Below are 21,168 nucleotides of genomic sequence, written 5' to 3' on the forward strand. Positions count from 1 at the left end.
TAACTCTGTGAGATGATTTCACAGAACACAAAGAAGTTTCTCAGAAAGCTTCTTTCTCTTTGTTATCGGAGGATATTTCCTTTGGCCCTATAGTCTTCAAAGGGATCCGAAATATCTGTTCTCAGATTCCACAGAAATAAGGCTAGCAAAGAGATCTACGAAACACAGATGTAACTCTGTGAGATGAATTCACAGAACACTAAGCAGTTTCTCAGAAAGCTTCTTTCCAGATTTCATCTGAGGATATTTCCTTTTTCACCATAGCCCTCTATGGGCTTCCAAATATCACTTTGCCAATTCCACAAGAACTGTCTTCGCGAAAGGCTTCTTGAGGGGAAAGCTGTAACTCTGTAAGACGATTTCACAGAAAACAAAGAAGGTTCTCAGAAAGCTTCTTTCTCTTTGTTATCGGAGGATATTTCCTTTGGCCCTATAGTCTTCAAAGGGATCCGAAATATCTGTTCTCAGATTCCACAGAAATAAGGCTAGCAAAGAGATCTACGAAACACAGATGTAACTCTGTGAGATGAATTCACAGAACACTAAGCAGTTTCTCAGAAAGCTTCTTTCCAGATTTCATCTGAGGATATTTCCTTTTTCACCATAGCCCTCTATGGGCTTCCAAATATCACTTTGCCAATTCCACAAGAACTGTCTTCGCGAAAGGCTTCTTGAGGGGAAAGCTGTAACTCTGTGAGATGATTTCACAGAACACAAAGAAGTTTCTCAGAAAGCTTCTTTCTCTTTGTTATCGGAGGATATTTCCTTTGGCCCTATAGTCTTCAAAGGGATCCGAAATATCTGTTCTCAGATTCCACAGAAATAAGGCTAGCAAAGAGATCTACGAAACAAAGATGTAACTCTGTGAGATGAATTCACAGAACACTAAGCAGTTTCTCAGAAAGCTTCTTTCCAGATTTCATCTGAGGATATTTCCTTTTTCCCCATAGCCCTCTATGGGCTTCCAAATATCACTTTGCCACTACAACAAGAACCGTCTTAGCGAAAGGCTTCTTGAGGGGAAAGCTGTAACTCTGTGAGATGATTTCACAGAACACAAAGAAGTTTCTCAGAAAGCTTCTTTCTCTTTGTTATCGGAGGATATTTCCTTTGGCCCTATAGTCTTCAAAGGGATCCGAAATATCTGTTCTCAGATTCCACAGAAATAAGGCTAGCAAAGAGATCTACGAAACACAGATGTAACTCTGTGAGATGAATTCACAGAACACTAAGCAGTTTCTCAGAAAGCTTCTTTCCAGATTTCATCTGAGGATATTTCCTTTTTCACCATAGCCCTCTATGGGCTTCCAAATATCACTTTGCCAATTCCACAAGAACTGTCTTCGCGAAAGGCTTCTTGAGGGGAAAGCTGTAACTCTGTGAGATGATTTCACAGAACACAAAGAAGTTTCTCAGAAAGCTTCTTTCTCTTTGTTATCGGAGGATATTTCCTTTGGCCCTATAGTCTTCAAAGGGATCCGAAATATCTGTTCTCAGATTCCACAGAAATAAGGCTAGCAAAGAGATCTACGAAACACAGATGTAACTCTGTGAGATGAATTCACAGAACACTAAGCAGTTTCTCAGAAAGCTTCTTTCCAGATTTCATCTGAGGATATTTCCTTTTTCACCATAGCCCTCTATGGGCTTCCAAATATCACTTTGCCAATTCCACAAGAACTCTCTTAGCGAAAGGCTTCTTCAGGGGAAAGCTGTAACTCTGAAAGACGATTTCACAGAACACAAAGAAGTTTCTCAGAAAGCTTCTTTCTCTTTGTTATCGGAGGATATTTCCTTTGGCCCTATAGTCTTCAAAGGGATCCGAAATATCTGTTCTCAGATTCCACAGAAATAAGGCTAGCAAAGAGATCTACGAAACACAGATGTAACTCTGTGAGATGAATTCACAGAACACTAAGCAGTTTCTCAGAAAGCTTCTTTCCAGATTTCATCTGAGGATATTTCCTTTTTCACCATAGCCCTCTATGGGCTTCCAAATATCACATTGCCACTTCAACAAGAACCGTCTTAGCGAAAGGCTTCTTGAGGGGAAAGCTGTAACTCTGTGAGATGATTTCACAGAACACAAAGAAGTTTCTCAGAAAGCTTCTTTCTCTTTGTTATCGGAGGATATTTCCTTTGGCCCTATAGTCTTCAAAGGGATCCGAAATATCTGTTCTCATATTCCACAGAAATAAGGATAGCAAAGAGATCTACGAAACACAGATGTAACTCTGTGAGATGAATTCACAGAACAATAAGCAGTTTCTCAGAAAGCTTCTTTCCAGATTTCATCTGAGGATATTTCCTTTTTCACCATAGCCCTCTATGGGCTTCCAAATATCACTTTGCCAATTCCACAAGAACTGTCTTAGCGAAAGGCTTCTTGAGGGGAAAGCTGTAACTCTGTAAGACGATTTCACAGAACACAAAGAAGTTTCTCAGAAAGCTTCTTTCTCTTTGTTATCGGAGGATATTTCCTTTGGCCCTATAGTCTTCAAAGGGATCCGAAATATCTGTTCTCAGATTCCACAGAAATAAGGCTAGCAAAGAGATCTACGGAACACAGATATAACTCTGTGAGATGAATTCACAGAACACTAAGCAGTTTCTCAGAAAGCTTCTTTCCAGATTTCATCTGAGGATATTTCCTTTTTCACCATAGCCCTCTATGGGCTTCCAAATATCACTTTGCCAATTCCACAAGAACTGTCTTAGCGAAAGGCTTCTTCAGGGGAAAGCTGCAACTCTGTGAGATGATTTCACAGAACACAAAGAAGTTTCTCAGAAAGCTTCTTTCTCTTTGTTATCGGAGGATATTTCCTTTGGCCCTATAGTCTTCAAAGGGATCCGAAATATCTGTTCTCAGATTCCACAGAAATAAGGCTAGCAAAGAGATCTACGGAACACAGATATAACTCTGTGAGAGGAATTCACAGAACACTAAGCAGTTTCTCAGAAAGCTTCTTTCCAGATTTCATCTGAGGATATTTCCTTTTTCACCATAGCCCTCTATGGGCTTCCAAATATCACTTTGCCAATTCCACAAGAACTGTCTTAGCGAAAGGCTTCTTCAGGGGAAAGCTGCAACTCTGTGAGATGATTTCACAGAACACAAAGAAGTTTCTCAGAAAGCTTCTTTCTCTTTGTTATCGGAGGATATTTCCTTTGGCCCTATAGTCTTCAAAGGGATCCGAAATATCTGTTCTCAGATTCCACAGAAATAAGGCTAGCAAAGAGATCTACGAAACACAGATGTAACTCTGTGAGATGAATTCACAGAACACTAAGCAGTTTCTCAGAAAGCTTCTTTCCAGATTTCATCTGAGGATATTTCCTTTTTCACCATAGCCCTCTATGGGCTTCCAAATATCACTTTGCCACTTCAACAAGAACCGTCTTAGCGAAAGGCTTCTTGAGGGGAAAGCTGTAACTCTGTGAGATGATTTCACAGAAAACAAAGAAGGTTCTCAGAAAGCTTCTTTCTCTTTGTTATCGGAGGATATTTCCTTTGGCCCTATAGTCTTCAAAGGGATCCGAAATATCTGTTCTCAGATTCCACAGAAATAAGGCTAGCAAAGAGATCTACGAAACACAGATGTAACTCTGTGAGATGAATTCACAGAACACTAAGCAGTTTCTCAGAAAGCTTCTTTCCAGATTTCATCTGTGGATATTTCCTTTTTCACCATAGCCCTCTATGGGCTTCCAAATATCACTTTGCCAATTCCACAAGAACTGTCTTCGCGAAAGGCTTCTTGAGGGGAAAGCTGTAACTCTGTAAGACGATTTCACAGAAAACAAAGAAGTTTCTCAGAAAGCTTCTTTCTCTTTGTTATCGGAGGATATTTCCTTTGGCCCTATAGTCTTCAAAGGGATCCGAAATATCTGTTCTCAGATTCCACAGAAATAAGGCTAGCAAAGAGATCTACGAAACAAAGATGTAACTCTGTGAGATGAATTCACAGAACACTAAGCAGTTTCTCAGAAAGCTTCTTTCCAGATTTCATCTGAGGATATTTCCTTTTTCCCCATAGCCCTCTATGGGCTTCCAAATATCACTTTGCCACTACAACAAGAACCGTCTTAGCGAAAGGCTTCTTGAGGGGAAAGCTGTAACTCTGAAAGACGATTTCACAGAAAACAAAGAAGTTTCTCAGAAAGCTTCTTTCTCTTTGTTATCGGAGGATATTTCCTTTGGCCCTATAGTCTTCAAAGGGATCCGAAATATCTGTTCTCAGATTCCACAGAAATAAGGCTAGCAAAGAGATCTACGAAACACAGATGTAACTCTGTGAGATGAATTCACAGAACACTAAGCAGTTTCTCAGAAAGCTTCTTTCCAGATTTCATCTGAGGATATTTCCTTTTTCACCATAGCCCTCTATGGGCTTCCAAATATCACATTGCCACTTCAACAAGAACCGTCTTAGCGAAAGGCTTCTTGAGGGGAAAGCTGTAACTCTGTGAGATGATTTCACAGAACACAAAGAAGTTTCTCAGAAAGCTTCTTTCTCTTTGTTATCGGAGGATATTTCCTTTGGCCCTATAGTCTTCAAAGGGATCCGAAATATCTGTTCTCAGATTCCACAGAAATAAGGCTAGCAAAGAGATCTACGAAACACAGATGTAACTCTGTGAGATGAATTCACAGAACACTAAGCAGTTTCTCAGAAAGCTTCTTTCCAGATTTCATCTGAGGATATTTCCTTTTTCACCATAGCCCTCTATGGGCTTCCAAATATCACTTTGCCAATTCCACAAGAACTGTCTTCGCGAAAGGCTTCTTGAGGGGAAAGCTGTAACTCTGTAAGACGATTTCACAGAAAACAAAGAAGTTTCTCAGAAAGCTTCTTTCTCTTTGTTATCGGAGGATATTTCCTTTGGCCGTATAGTCTTCAAAGGGATCCGAAATATCTGTTCTCAGATTCCACAGAAATAAGGCTAGCAAAGAGATCTACGAAACACAGATGTAACTCTGTGAGATGAATTCACAGAACACTAAGCAGTTTCTCTGAAAGTTTCTTTCCAGATTTCATCTGAGGATATTTCCTTTTTCACCATAGCCCTCTACGGGCTTCCAAATATCACTTTGCCAATTCCACAAGAACTGTATTAGCGAAAGGCTTCTTGAGGGGAAAGCTGTAACTCTGTGAGATGATTTCACAGAACACAAAGAAGTTTCTCAGAAAGCTTCTTTCTCTTTGTTATCGGAGGATATTTCCTTTGGCCCTATAGTCTTCAAAGGGATCCGAAATATCTGTTCTCAGATTCCACAGAAATAAGGCTAGCAAAGAGATCTACGAAACACAGATGTAACTCTGTGAGATGAATTCACAGAACACTAAGCAGTTTCTCAGAAAGCTTCTTTCCAGATTTCATCTGAGGATATTTCCCTTTTCACCATAGCCCTCTATGGGCTTCCAAATATCACTTTGCCAATTCCACAAGAACTCTCTTAGCGAAAGGCTTCTTGAGGGGAAAGCTGTAACTCTGTAAGATGATTTCACAGAAAACAAAGAAGTTTCTCAGAAAGCTTCTTTCTCTTTGTTATCGGAAGATATTTCCTTTGGCCCTATAGTCTTCAAAGGGATCCGAAATATCTGTTCTCAGATTCCACAGAAATAAGGCTAGCAAAGAGATCTACGAAACACAGATGTAACTCTGTGAGATGAATTCACAGAACACTAAGCAGTTTCTCAGAAAGCTTCTTTCCAGATTTCATCTGAGGATATTTCCTTTTTCACCATAGCCCTCTATGGGCTTCCAAATATCACTTTGCCAATTCCACAAGAACTGTCTTAGCGAAAGGCTTCTTGAGGGGAAAGCTGTAACTCTGTGAGATGATTTCACAGAACACAAAGAAGTTTCTCAGAAAGCTTCTTTCTCTTTGTTATCGGAGGATATTTCCTTTGGCCCTATAGTCTTCAAAGGGATCCGAAATATCTGTTCTCAGATTCCACAGAAATAAGGCTAGCAAAGAGATCTACGAAACACAGATGTAACTCTGTGAGATGAATTCACAGAACACTAAGCAGTTTCTCAGAAAGCTTCTTTCCAGATTTCATCTGAGGATATTTCCTTTTTCACCATAGCCCTCTATGGGCTTCCAAATATCACTTTGCCACTTCAACAAGAACCGTCTTAGCGAAAGGCTTCTTGAGGGGAAAGCTGTAACTCTGTGAGATGATTTCAGAGAACACAAAGAAGTTTCTCAGAAAGCTTCTTTCTCTTTGTTAGCGCAGGATATTTCCTTTGGCCCTATAGTCTTCAAAGGGATCCGAAATATCTGTTCTCAGATTCCACAGAAATAAGGCTAGCAAAGAGATCTACGAAACACAGATGTAACTCTCTGAGATGAATTCACAGAACACTAAGCAGTTTCTCTGAAAGCTTCTTTCCAGATTTCATCTGAGGATATTTCCTTTTTCACCATAGCCCTCTATGGGCTTCCAAATATCACTTTGCCAATTCCACAAGAACTGTCTTAGCGAAAGGCTTCTTCAGGGGAAAGCTGCAACTCTGTGAGATGATTTCACAGAACACAAAGAAGTTTCTCAGAAAGCTTCTTTCTCTTTGTTATCAGAGGATATTTCCTTTGGCCCTATAGTCTTCAAAGGGATCCGAAATATCTGTTCTCAGATTCCACAGAAATAAGACTAGCAAAGAGATCTACGAAACACAGATGTAACTCTGTGAGATGAATTCACAGAACACTAAGCAGTTTCTCAGAAAGCTTCTTTCCAGATTTCATCTGAGGATATTTCCTTTTTCACCATAGCCCTCTATGGGCTTCCAAATATCACTTTGCCAATTCCACAAGAACTGTCTTCGCGAAAGGCTTCTTGAGGGGAAAGCTGTAATTCTGTGAGATGATTTCACAGAACACAAAGAAGTTTCTCAGAAAGCTTCTTTCTCTTTGTTATCGGAGGATATTTCCTTTGGCCCTATAGTCTTCAAAGGGATCCGAAATATCTGTTCTCAGATTCCACAGAAATAAGGCTAGCAAAGAGATCTACGAAACACAGATGTAACTCTGTGAGATGAATTCACAGAACACTAAGCAGTTTCTCAGAAAGCTTCTTTCCAGATTTCATCTGAGGATATTTCCTTTTTCATCATAGCCCTCTATGGGCTTCCAAATATCACTTTGCCAATTCCACAAGAACTGTCTTCGCGAAAGGCTTCTTGAGGGGAAAGCTGTAACTCTGTAAGACGATTTCACAGAAAACAAAGAAGGTTCTCAGAAAGCTTCTTTCTCTTTGTTATCGGAGGATATTTCCTTTGGCCCTATAGTCTTCAAAGGGATCCGAAATATCTGTTCTCAGATTCCACAGAAATAAGGCTAGCAAAGAGATCTACGAAACACAGATGTAACTCTGTGAGATGAATTCACAGAACACTAAGCAGTTTCTCAGAAAGCTTCTTTCCAGATTTCATCTGTGGATATTTCCTTTTTCACCATAGCCCTCTATGGGCTTCCAAATATCACTTTGCCAATTCCACAAGAACTGTCTTCGCGAAAGGCTTCTTGAGGGGAAAGCTGTAACTCTGTGAGATGATTTCACAGAACACAAAGAAGTTTCTCAGAAAGCTTCTTTCTCTTTGTTATCGGAGGATATTTCCTTTGGCCCTATAGTCTTCAAAGGGATCCGAAATATCTGTTCTCAGATTCCACAGAAATAAGGCTAGCAAAGAGATCTACGAAACAAAGATGTAACTCTGTGAGATGAATTCACAGAACACTAAGCAGTTTCTCAGAAAGCTTCTTTCCAGATTTCATCTGAGGATATTTCCTTTTTCCCCATAGCCCTCTATGGGCTTCCAAATATCACTTTGCCACTACAACAAGAACCGTCTTAGCGAAAGGCTTCTTGAGGGGAAAGCTGTAACTCTGAAAGACGATTTCACAGAAAACAAAGAAGTTTCTCAGAAAGCTTCTTTCTCTTTGTTATCGGAGGATATTTCCTTTGGCCCTATAGTCTTCAAAGGGATCCGAAATATCTGTTCTCAGATTCCACAGAAATAAGGCTAGCAAAGAGATCTACGAAACACAGATGTAACTCTGTGAGATGAATTCACAGAACACTAAGCAGTTTCTCAGAAAGCTTCTTTCCAGATTTCATCTGAGGATATTTCCTTTTTCACCATAGCCCTCTATGGGCTTCCAAATATCACATTGCCACTTCAACAAGAACCGTCTTAGCGAAAGGCTTCTTGAGGGGAAAGCTGTAACTCTGTGAGATGATTTCACAGAACACAAAGAAGTTTCTCAGAAAGCTTCTTTCTCTTTGTTATCGGATTATATTTCCTTTGGCCCTATAGTCTTCAAAGGGATCCGAAATATCTGTTCTCAGATTCCACAGAAATAAGGCTAGCAAAGAGATCTACGAAACAAAGATGTAACTCTGTGAGATGAATTCACAGAACACTAAGCAGTTTCTCAGAAAGCTTCTTTCCAGATTTCATCTGAGGATATTTCCTTTTTCCCCATAGCCCTCTATGGGCTTCCAAATATCACTTTGCCACTACAACAAGAACCGTCTTAGCGAAAGGCTTCTTGAGGGGAAAGCTGTAACTCTGAAAGACGATTTCACAGAAAACAAAGAAGTTTCTCAGAAAGCTTCTTTCTCTTTGTTATCGGAGGATATTTCCTTTGGCCCTATAGTCTTCAAAGGGATCCGAAATATCTGTTCTCAGATTCCACAGAAATAAGGCTAGCAAAGAGATCTACGAAACACAGATGTAACTCTGTGAGATGAATTCACAGAACACTAAGCAGTTTCTCAGAAAGCTTCTTTCCAGATTTCATCTGAGGATATTTCCTTTTTCACCATAGCCCTCTATGGGCTTCCAAATATCACATTGCCACTTCAACAAGAACCGTCTTAGCGAAAGGCTTCTTGAGGGGAAAGCTGTAACTCTGTGAGATGATTTCACAGAACACAAAGAAGTTTCTCAGAAAGCTTCTTTCTCTTTGTTATCGGAGGATATTTCCTTTGGCCCTATAGTCTTCAAAGGGATCCGAAATATCTGTTCTCAGATTCCACAGAAATAAGGCTAGCAAAGAGATCTACGAAACACAGATGTAACTCTGTGAGATGAATTCACAGAACACTAAGCAGTTTCTCAGAAAGCTTCTTTCCAGATTTCATCTGAGGATATTTCCTTTTTCACCATAGCCCTCTATGGGCTTCCAAATATCACTTTGCAAATTCCACAAGAACTGTCTTCGCGAAAGGCTTCTTGAGGGGAAAGCTGTAACTCTGTAAGACGATTTCACAGAAAACAAAGAAGTTTCTCAGAAAGCTTCTTTCTCTTTGTTATCGGAGGATATTTCCTTTGGCCGTATAGTCTTCAAAGGGATCCGAAATATCTGTTCTCAGATTCCACAGAAATAAGGCTAGCAAAGAGATCTACGAAATACAGATGTAACTCTGTGAGATGAATTCACAGAACACTAAGCAGTTTCTCTGAAAGTTTCTTTCCAGATTTCATCTGAGGATATTTCCTTTTTCACCATAGCCCTCTACGGGCTTCCAAATATCACTTTGCCAATTCCACAAGAACTGTATTAGCGAAAGGCTTCTTGAGGGGAAAGCTGTAACTCTGTGAGATGATTTCACAGAACACAAAGAAGTTTCTCAGAAAGCTTCTTTCTCTTTGTTATCGGAGGATATTTCCTTTGGCCCTATAGTCTTCAAAGGGATCCGAAATATCTGTTCTCAGATTCCACAGAAATAAGGCTAGCAAAGAGATCTACGAAACAAAGATGTAACTCTGTGAGATGAATTCACAGAACACTAAGCAGTTTCTCAGAAAGCTTCTTTCCAGATTTCATCTGAGGATATTTCCTTTTTCCCCATAGCCCTCTATGGGCTTCCAAATATCACTTTGCCACTACAACAAGAACCGTCTTAGCGAAAGGCTTCTTGAGGGGAAAGCTGTAACTCTGAAAGACGATTTCACAGAAAACAAAGAAGTTCCTCAGAAAGCTTCTTTCTCTTTGTTATCGGAGGATATTTCCTTTGGCCCTATAGTCTTCAAAGGGATCCGAAATATCTGTTCTCAGATTCCACAGAAATAAGGCTAGCAAAGAGATCTACGAAACACAGATGTAACTCTGTGAGATGAATTCACAGAACACTAAGCAGTTTCTCAGAAAGCTTCTTTCCAGATTTCATCTGAGGATATTTCCTTTTTCACCATAGCCCTCTATGGGCTTCCAAATATCACATTGCCACTTCAACAAGAACCGTCTTAGCGAAAGGCTTCTTGAGGGGAAAGCTGTAACTCTGTGAGATGATTTCACAGAACACAAAGAAGTTTCTCAGAAAGCTTCTTTCTCTTTGTTATCGGAGGATATTTCCTTTGGCCCTATAGTCTTCAAAGGGATCCGAAATATCTGTTCTCAGATTCCACAGAAATAAGGCTAGCAAAGAGATCTACGAAACACAGATGTAACTCTGTGAGATGAATTCACAGAACACTAAGCAGTTTCTCAGAAAGCTTCTTTCCAGATTTCATCTGAGGATATTTCCTTTTTCACCATAGCCCTCTATGGGCTTCCAAATATCACTTTGCCAATTCCACAAGAACTGTCTTCGCGAAAGGCTTCTTGAGGGGAAAGCTGTAACTCTGTAAGACGATTTCACAGAAAACAAAGAAGTTTCTCAGAAAGCTTCTTTCTCTTTGTTATCGGAGGATATTTCCTTTGGCCGTATAGTCTTCAAAGGGATCCGAAATATCTGTTCTCAGATTCCACAGAAATAAGGCTAGCAAAGAGATCTACGAAATACAGATGTAACTCTGTGAGATGAATTCACAGAACACTAAGCAGTTTCTCTGAAAGTTTCTTTCCAGATTTCATCTGAGGATATTTCCTTTTTCACCATAGCCCTCTACGGGCTTCCAAATATCACTTTGCCAATTCCACAAGAACTGTATTAGCGAAAGGCTTCTTGAGGGGAAAGCTGTAACTCTGTGAGATGATTTCACAGAACACAAAGAAGTTTCTCAGAAAGCTTCTTTCTCTTTGTTATCGGAGGATATTTCCTTTGGCCCTATAGTCTTCAAAGGGATCCGAAATATCTGTTCTCAGATTCCACAGAAATAAGGCTAGCAAAGAGATCTACGAAACACAGATGTAACTCTGTGAGATGAATTCACAGAACACTAAGCAGTTTCTCAGAAAGCTTCTTTCCAGATTTCATCTGAGGATATTTCCTTTTTCACCATAGCCCTCTATGGGCTTCCAAATATCACTTTGCCAATTCCACAAGAACTCTCTTAGCGAAAGGCTTCTTGAGGGGAAAGCTGTAACTCTGAAAGACGATTTCACAGAAAACAAAGAAGTTCCTCAGAAAGCTTCTTTCTCTTTGTTATCGGAGGATATTTCCTTTGGCCCTATAGTCTTCAAAGGGATCCGAAATATCTGTTCTCAGATTCCACAGAAATAAGGCTAGCAAAGAGATCTACGAAACACAGATGTAACTCTGTGAGATGAATTCACAGAACACTAAGCAGTTTCTCAGAAAGCTTCTTTCCAGATTTCATCTGAGGATATTTCCTTTTTCACCATAGCCCTCTATGGGCTTCCAAATATCACATTGCCACTTCAACAAGAACCGTCTTAGCGAAAGGCTTCTTGAGGGGAAAGCTGTAACTCTGTGAGATGATTTCACAGAACACAAAGAAGTTTCTCAGAAAGCTTCTTTCTCTTTGTTATCGGAGGATATTTCCTTTGGCCCTATAGTCTTCAAAGGGATCCGAAATATCTGTTCTCAGATTCCACAGAAATAAGGCTAGCAAAGAGATCTACGAAACACAGATGTAACTCTGTGAGATGAATTCACAGAACACTAAGCAGTTTCTCAGAAAGCTTCTTTCCAGATTTCATCTGAGGATATTTCCTTTTTCACCATAGCCCTCTATGGGCTTCCAAATATCACTTTGCCAATTCCACAAGAACTGTCTTCGCGAAAGGCTTCTTGAGGGGAAAGCTGTAACTCTGTAAGACGATTTCACAGAAAACAAAGAAGTTTCTCAGAAAGCTTCTTTCTCTTTGTTATCGGAGGATATTTCCTTTGGCCGTATAGTCTTCAAAGGGATCCGAAATATCTGTTCTCAGATTCCACAGAAATAAGGCTAGCAAAGAGATCTACGAAATACAGATGTAACTCTGTGAGATGAATTCACAGAACACTAAGCAGTTTCTCTGAAAGTTTCTTTCCAGATTTCATCTGAGGATATTTCCTTTTTCACCATAGCCCTCTACGGGCTTCCAAATATCACTTTGCCAATTCCACAAGAACTGTATTAGCGAAAGGCTTCTTGAGGGGAAAGCTGTAACTCTGTGAGATGATTTCACAGAACACAAAGAAGTTTCTCAGAAAGCTTCTTTCTCTTTGTTATCGGAGGATATTTCCTTTGGCCCTATAGTCTTCAAAGGGATCCGAAATATCTGTTCTCAGATTCCACAGAAATAAGGCTAGCAAAGAGATCTACGAAACACAGATGTAACTCTGTGAGATGAATTCACAGAACACTAAGCAGTTTCTCAGAAAGCTTCTTTCCAGATTTCATCTGAGGATATTTCCTTTTTCACCATAGCCCTCTATGGGCTTCCAAATATCACTTTGCCAATTCCACAAGAACTCTCTTAGCGAAAGGCTTCTTGAGGGGAAAGCTGTAACTCTGTAAGATGATTTCACAGAAAACAAAGAAGTTTCTCAGAAAGCTTCTTTCTCTTTGTTATCGGAAGATATTTCCTTTGGCCCTATAGTCTTCAAAGGGATCCGAAATATCTGTTCTCAGATTCCACAGAAATAAGGCTAGCAAAGAGATCTACGAAACACAGATGTAACTCTGTGAGATGAATTCACAGAACACTAAGCAGTTTCTCAGAAAGCTTCTTTCCAGATTTCATCTGAGGATATTTCCTTTTTCACCATAGCCCTCTATGGGCTTCCAAATATCACTTTGCCAATTCCACAAGAACTGTCTTAGCGAAAGGCTTCTTGAGGGGAAAGCTGTAACTCTGTGAGATGATTTCACAGAACACAAAGAAGTTTCTCAGAAAGCTTCTTTCTCTTTGTTATCGGAGGATATTTCCTTTGGCCCTATAGTCTTCAAAGGGATCCGAAATATCTGTTCTCAGATTCCACAGAAATAAGGCTAGCAAAGAGATCTACGAAACACAGATGTAACTCTGTGAGATGAATTCACAGAACACTAAGCAGTTTCTCAGAAAGCTTCTTTCCAGATTTCATCTGAGGATATTTCCTTTTTCACCATAGCCCTCTATGGGCTTCCAAATATCACTTTGCCACTTCAACAAGAACCGTCTTAGCGAAAGGCTTCTTGAGGGGAAAGCTGTAACTCTGTGAGATGATTTCACAGAACACAAAGAAGTTTCTCAGAAAGCTTCTTTCTCTTTGTTAGCGCAGGATATTTCCTTTGGCCCTATAGTCTTCAAAGGGATCCGAAATATCTGTTCTCAGATTCCACAGAAATAAGGCTAGCAAAGAGATCTACGAAACACAGATGTAACTCTCTGAGATGAATTCACAGAACACTAAGCAGTTTCTCTGAAAGCTTCTTTCCAGATTTCATCTGAGGATATTTCCTTTTTCACCATAGCCCTCTATGGGCTTCCAAATATCACTTTGCCAATTCCACAAGAACTGTCTTAGCGAAAGGCTTCTTCAGGGGAAAGCTGCAACTCTGTGAGATGATTTCACAGAACACAAAGAAGTTTCTCAGAAAGCTTCTTTCTCTTTGTTATCAGAGGATATTTCCTTTGGCCCTATAGTCTTCAAAGGGATCCGAAATATCTGTTCTCAGATTCCACAGAAATAAGGCTAGCAAAGAGATCTACGAAACACAGATGTAACTCTGTGAGATGAATTCACAGAACACTAAGCAGTTTCTCAGAAAGCTTCTTTCCAGATTTCATCTGAGGATATTTCCTTTTTCACCATAGCCCTCTATGGGCTTCCAAATATCACTTTGCCAATTCCACAAGAACTGTCTTCGCGAAAGGCTTCTTGAGGGGAAAGCTGTAATTCTGTGAGATGATTTCACAGAACACAAAGAAGTTTCTCAGAAAGCTTCTTTCTCTTTGTTATCGGAGGATATTTCCTTTGGCCCTATAGTCTTCAAAGGGATCCGAAATATCTGTTCTCAGATTCCACAGAAATAAGGCTAGCAAAGAGATCTACGAAACACAGATGTAACTCTGTGAGATGAATTCACAGAACACTAAGCAGTTTCTCAGAAAGCTTCTTTCCAGATTTCATCTGAGGATATTTCCTTTTTCATCATAGCCCTCTATGGGCTTCCAAATATCACTTTGCCAATTCCACAAGAACTGTCTTCGCGAAAGGCTTCTTGAGTGGAAAGCTGTAACTCTGTAAGACGATTTCACAGAAAACAAAGAAGGTTCTCAGAAAGCTTCTTTCTCTTTGTTATCGGAGGATATTTCCTTTGGCCCTATAGTCTTCAAAGGGATCCGAAATATCTGTTCTCAGATTCCACAGAAATAAGGCTAGCAAAGAGATCTACGAAACACAGATGTAACTCTGTGAGATGAATTCACAGAACACTAAGCAGTTTCTCAGAAAGCTTCTTTCCAGATTTCATCTGTGGATATTTCCTTTTTCACCATAGCCCTCTATGGGCTTCCAAATATCACTTTGCCAATTCCACAAGAACTGTCTTCGCGAAAGGCTTCTTGAGGGGAAAGCTGTAACTCTGTGAGATGATTTCACAGAACACAAAGAAGTTTCTCAGAAAGCTTCTTTCTCTTTGTTATCGGAGGATATTTCCTTTGGCCCTATAGTCTTCAAAGGGATCCGAAATATCTGTTCTCAGATTCCACAGAAATAAGGCTAGCAAAGAGATCTACGAAACAAAGATGTAACTCTGTGAGATGAATTCACAGAACACTAAGCAGTTTCTCAGAAAGCTTCTTTCCAGATTTCATCTGAGGATATTTCCTTTTTCCCCATAGCCCTCTATGGGCTTCCAAATATCACTTTGCCACTACAACAAGAACCGTCTTAGCGAAAGGCTTCTTGAGGGGAAAGCTGTAACTCTGAAAGACGATTTCACAGAAAACAAAGAAGTTTCTCAGAAAGCTTCTTTCTCTTTGTTATCGGAGGATATTTCCTTTGGCCCTATAGTCTTCAAAGGGATCCGAAATATCTGTTCTCAGATTCCACAGAAATAAGGCTAGCAAAGAGATCTACGAAACACAGATGTAACTCTGTGAGATGAATTCACAGAACACTAAGCAGTTTCTCAGAAAGCTTCTTTCCAGATTTCATCTGAGGATATTTCCTTTTTCACCATAGCCCTCTATGGGCTTCCAAATATCACATTGCCACTTCAACAAGAACCGTCTTAGCGAAAGGCTTCTTGAGGGGAAAGCTGTAACTCTGTGAGATGATTTCACAGAACACAAAGAAGTTTCTCAGAAAGCTTCTTTCTCTTTGTTATCGGAGGATATTTCCTTTGGCCCTATAGTCTTCAAAGGGATCCGAAATATCTGTTCTCAGATTCCACAGAAATAAGGCTAGCAAAGAGATCTACGAAACAAAGATGTAACTCTGTGAGATGAATTCACAGAACACTAAGCAGTTTCTCAGAAAGCTTCTTTCCAGATTTCATCTGAGGATATTTCCTTTTTCCCCATAGCCCTCTATGGGCTTCCAAATATCACTTTGCCACTACAACAAGAACCGTCTTAGCGAAAGGCTTCTTGAGGGGAAAGCTGTAACTCTGAAAGACGATTTCACAGAAAACAAAGAAGTTTCTCAGAAAGCTTCTTTCTCTTTGTTATCGGAGGATGTTTCCTTTGGCCCTATAGTCTTCAAAGGGATCCGAAATATCTGTTCTCAGATTCCACAGAAATAAGGCTAGCAAAGAGATCTACGAAACACAGATGTAACTCTGTGAGATGAATTCACAGAACACTAAGCAGTTTCTCAGAAAGCTTCTTTCCAGATTTCATCTGAGGATATTTCCTTTTTCACCATAGCCCTCTATGGGCTTCCAAATATCACATTGCCACTTCAACAAGAACCGTCTTAGCGAAAGGCTTCTTGAGGGGAAAGCTGTAACTCTGTGAGATGATTTCACAGAACACAAAGAAGTTTCTCAGAAAGCTTCTTTCTCTTTGTTATCGGAGGATATTTCCTTTGGCCCTATAGTCTTCAAAGGGATCCGAAATATCTGTTCTCAGATTCCACAGAAATAAGGCTAGCAAAGAGATCTACGAAACACAGATGTAACTCTGTGAGATGAATTCACAGAACACTAAGCAGTTTCTCAGAAAGCTTCTTTCCAGATTTCATCTGAGGATATTTCCTTTTTCACCATAGCCCTCTATGGGCTTCCAAATATCACTTTGCAAATTCCACAAGAACTGTCTTCGCGAAAGGCTTCTTGAGGGGAAAGCTGTAACTCTGTAAGACGATTTCACAGAAAACAAAGAAGTTTCTCAGAAAGCTTCTTTCTCTTTGTTATCGGAGGATATTTCCTTTGGCCGTATAGTCTTCAAAGGGATCCGAAATATCTGTTCTCAGATTCCACAGAAATAAGGCTAGCAAAGAGATCTACGAAATACAGATGTAACTCTGTGAGATGAATTCACAGAACACTAAGCAGTTTCTCTGAAAGTTTCTTTCCAGATTTCATCTGAGGATATTTCCTTTTTCACCATAGCCCTCTACGGGCTTCCAAATATCACTTTGCCAATTCCACAAGAACTGTATTAGCGAAAGGCTTCTTGAGGGGAAAGCTGTAACTCTGTGAGATGATTTCACAGAACACAAAGAAGTTTCTCAGAAAGCTTCTTTCTCTTTGTTATCGGAGGATATTTCCTTTGGCCCTATAGTCTTCAAAGGGATCCGAAATATCTGTTCTCAGATTCCACAGAAATAAGGCTAGCAAAGAGATCTACGAAACACAGATGTAACTCTGTGAGATGAATTCACAGAACACTAAGCAGTTTCTCAGAAAGCTTCTTTCCAGATTTCATCTGAGGATATTTCCTTTTTCACCATAGCCCTCTATGGGCTTCCAAATATCACTTTGCCAATTCCACAAGAACTCTCTTAGCGAAAGGCTTCTTGAGGGGAAAGCTGTAACTCTGTAAGATGATTTCACAGAAAACAAAGAAGTTTCTCAGAAAGCTTCTTTCTCTTTGTTATCGGAAGATATTTCCTTTGGCCCTATAGTCTTCAAAGGGATCCGAAATATCTGTTCTCAGATTCCACAGAAATAAGGCTAGCAAAGAGATCTACGAAACACAGATGTAACTCTGTGAGATGAATTCACAGAACACTAAGCAGTTTCTCAGAAAGCTTCTTTCCAGATTTCATCTGAGGATATTTCCTTTTTCACCATAGCCCTCTATGGGCTTCCAAATATCACTTTGCCAATTCCACAAGAACTGTCTTAGCGAAAGGCTTCTTGAGGGGAAAGCTGTAACTCTGTGAGATGATTTCACAGAACACAAAGAAGTTTCTCAGAAAGCTTCTTTCTCTTTGTTATCGGAGGATATTTCCTTTGGCCCTATAGTCTTCAAAGGGATCCGAAATATCTGTTCTCAGATTCCACAGAAATAAGGCTAGCAAAGAGATCTACGAAACACAGATGTAACTCTGTGAGATGAATTCACAGAACACTAAGCAGTTTCTCAGAAAGCTTCTTTCCAGATTTCATCTGAGGATATTTCCTTTTTCACCATAGCCCTCTATGGGCTTCCAAATATCACTTTGCCACTTCAACAAGAACCGTCTTAGCGAAAGGCTTCTTGAGGGGAAAGCTGTAACTCTGTGAGATGATTTCACAGAACACAAAGAAGTTTCTCAGAAAGCTTCTTTCTCTTTGTTAGCGCAGGATATTTCCTTTGGCCCTATAGTCTTCAAAGGGATCCGAAATATCTGTTCTCAGATTCCACAGAAATAAGGCTAGCAAAGAGATCTACGAAACACAGATGTAACTCTCTGAGATGAATTCACAGAACACTAAGCAGTTTCTCTGAAAGCTTCTTTCCAGATTTCATCTGAGGATATTTCCTTTTTCACCATAGCCCTCTATGGGCTTCCAAATATCACTTTGCCAATTCCACAAGAACTGTCTTAGCGAAAGGCTTCTTCAGGGGAAAGCTGCAACTCTGTGAGATGATTTCACAGAACACAAAGAAGTTTCTCAGAAAGCTTCTTTCTCTTTGTTATCAGAGGATATTTCCTTTGGCCCTATAGTCTTCAAAGGGATCCGAAATATCTGTTCTCAGATTCCACAGAAATAAGGCTAGCAAAGAGATCTACGAAACACAGATGTAACTCTGTGAGATGAATTCACAGAACACTAAGCAGTTTCTCAGAAAGCTTCTTTCCAGATTTCATCTGAGGATATTTCCTTTTTCACCATAGCCCTCTATGGGCTTCCAAATATCACTTTGCCAATTCCACAAGAACTGTCTTCGCGAAAGGCTTCTTGAGGGGAAAGCTGTAATTCTGTGAGATGATTTCACAGAACACAAAGAAGTTTCTCAGAAAGCTTCTTTCTCTTTGTTATCGGAGGATATTTCCTTTGGCCCTATAGTCTTCAAAGGGATCCGAAATATCTGTTCTCAGATTCCACAGAAATAAGGCTAGCAAAGAGATCTACGAAACACAGATGTAACTCTGTGAGATGAATTCACAGAACACTAAGCAGTTTCTCAGAAAGCTTCTTTCCAGATTTCATCTGAGGATATTTCCTTTTTCACCATAGCCCTCTATGGGCTTCCAAATATCACTTTGCCAATTCCACAAGAACTGTCTTCGCGAAAGGCTTCTTGAGGGGAAAGCTGTAATTCTGTGAGATGATTTCACAGAACACAAAGAAGTTTCTCAGAAAGCTTCTTTCTCTTTGTTATCGGAGGATATTTCCTTTGGCCCTATAGTCTTCAAAGGGATCCGAAATATCTGTTCTCAGATTCCACAGAAATAAGGCTAGCAAAGAGATCTACGAAACACAGATGTAACTCTGTGAGATGAATTCACAGAACACTAAGCAGTTTCTCAGAAAGCTTCTTTCCAGATTTCATCTGAGGATATTTCCTTTTTCACCATAGCCCTCTATGGGCTTCCAAATATCACTTTGCCACTTCAACAAGAACCGTCTTAGCGAAAGGCTTCTTGAGGGGAAAGATGTAACTCTGTGAGATGATTTCACAGAACACAAAGAAGTTTCTCAGAAAGCTTCTTTCTCTTTGTTATCGGAGGATATTTCCTTTGGCCCTATAGTCTTCAAAGGGATCCGAAATATCTGTTCTCAGATTCCACAGAAATAAGGCTAGGAAAGAGATCTACGAAACACAGATGTAACTCTGTGAGATGAATTCACAGAACACTAAGCAGTTTCTCAGAAAGCTTCTTTCCAGATTTCATCTGAGGATATTTCCTTTTTCACCATAGCCCCCTATGGGCTTCCAAATATCACTTTGCCAATTCCACAAGAACTGTCTTAGCGAAAGGCTTCTTGAGGGGAAAACTGTAACTCTGTGAGATGATTTCACAGAACACAAAGAAGTTTGTCAGAAAGCTTCTTTCTCTTTGTTATCGGAGGATATTTCCTTTGGCCGTATAGCCTACAAAGGGATCCGAAATATCTGTTCTCAGATTCCACAGAAATTAGGCTAGCAAAGAGATCTACGAAACACAGATGTAACTCTGTGAGACGAATTCACAGAACACTAAGCAGTTTCTCAGAAAGCTTCTTTCCAGATTTCATCTGAGGATATTTCCTTTTTCACCATAGCCCTCTATGGGCTTCCAAATATCACTTTGCCAATTCCACAAGAACTGTCTTAGCGAAAGGCTTCTTGAGGGGAAAGCTGTAACTCTGTGAGATGATTTCACAGAACACAAAGAAGTTTCTCAGGAAGCTTCTTTCTCTTTGTTATCGGAGGATATTTCCTTTGGCCCTATAGTCTTCAAAAGGATCCGAAATATCTGTTCTCAGATTCCACAGAAATAAGGCTAGCAAAGAGATCTACGAAACACAGATGTAACTCTGTGAGATGAATTCACAGAACACTAAGCAGTTTCTCAGAAAGCTTCTTTCCAGATTTCATCGGAGGATATTTCCTTTTTCACCATAGCCCTCTATGGGCTTCCAAATATCACTTTGCCAATTCCACAAGAACTGTCTTAGCGAAAGGCTTCTTGAGGGGAAAGCTGTAACTCTGTAAGATGATTTCACAGAACACAAAGAAGTTTCTCAGAAAGCTTCTTTCTCTTTGTTATCGGAGGATATTTCCTTTGGCCCTATAGTCTTCAAAGGGATCCGAAATATCTGTTCTCAGATTCCACAGAAATAAGGCCAGCAAAGAGATCTACAAAACACAGATGTAACTCTGTGACATGGCTTTACAGAACACTAAGCAGTTTCTCAGAAAGTTTCTTTCCAGATTTCATCTGAAGATATTTCCTTTTTCACCATAGCCCTCTGTGGGCTTCCAAATATCACTTTGCCAATTTCACAAGAACTGTCTAAGCGAAAGGCTTCTTGAGGGGAAAGCTATAACTCTGTGAGATGATTTCACAGAACACAAAGAAGTTTCTCAGAAAGCTTCTTTCTTTTTGTTAGCGCAGGATATTTCCTTTGGCCCTATAGTCTTCAAAGGGATCCGAAATATCTGTTCTCAGATTCCACAGAAATAAGGCTAACAAAGAGATCTACGAAACACAGATGTAACTCTGTGAGATGAATTCACAGAACACTAAGCAGTTTCTCAGAAAGCTTCTTTCCAGATTTCATCTGAGGATATTTCCTTTTTCACCATAGCCCTCTATTGGCTTCCAAATATCACTTTGCCAATTCCACAAGAACTGTCTTAGCGAAAGGCTTCTTGAGGGGAAAGCTGTAACTCTGTAAGACGATTTCAAAGAAGACAAAGAAGTTTCTCAGAAAGCTTCTTTCTCTTTGTTATCGGAGGATATTTCCTTTGGCCCTATAGTCTTCAAAGGGATCCGAAATATCTGTTCTCAGATTCCACAGAAATAAGGCTAGCAAAGAGATCTACGAAACACAGATGTAACTCTGTGAGATGAATTCACAGAACACTAAGCAGTTTCTCAGAAAGCTTCTTTCCAGATTTCATCTGAGGAT

Source organism: Macaca nemestrina, chromosome 10, assembly GCF_043159975.1.
Source record: "Macaca nemestrina isolate mMacNem1 chromosome 10, mMacNem.hap1, whole genome shotgun sequence".
In the NCBI taxonomy this organism is placed as follows: Eukaryota; Metazoa; Chordata; class Mammalia; order Primates; family Cercopithecidae; genus Macaca; species Macaca nemestrina.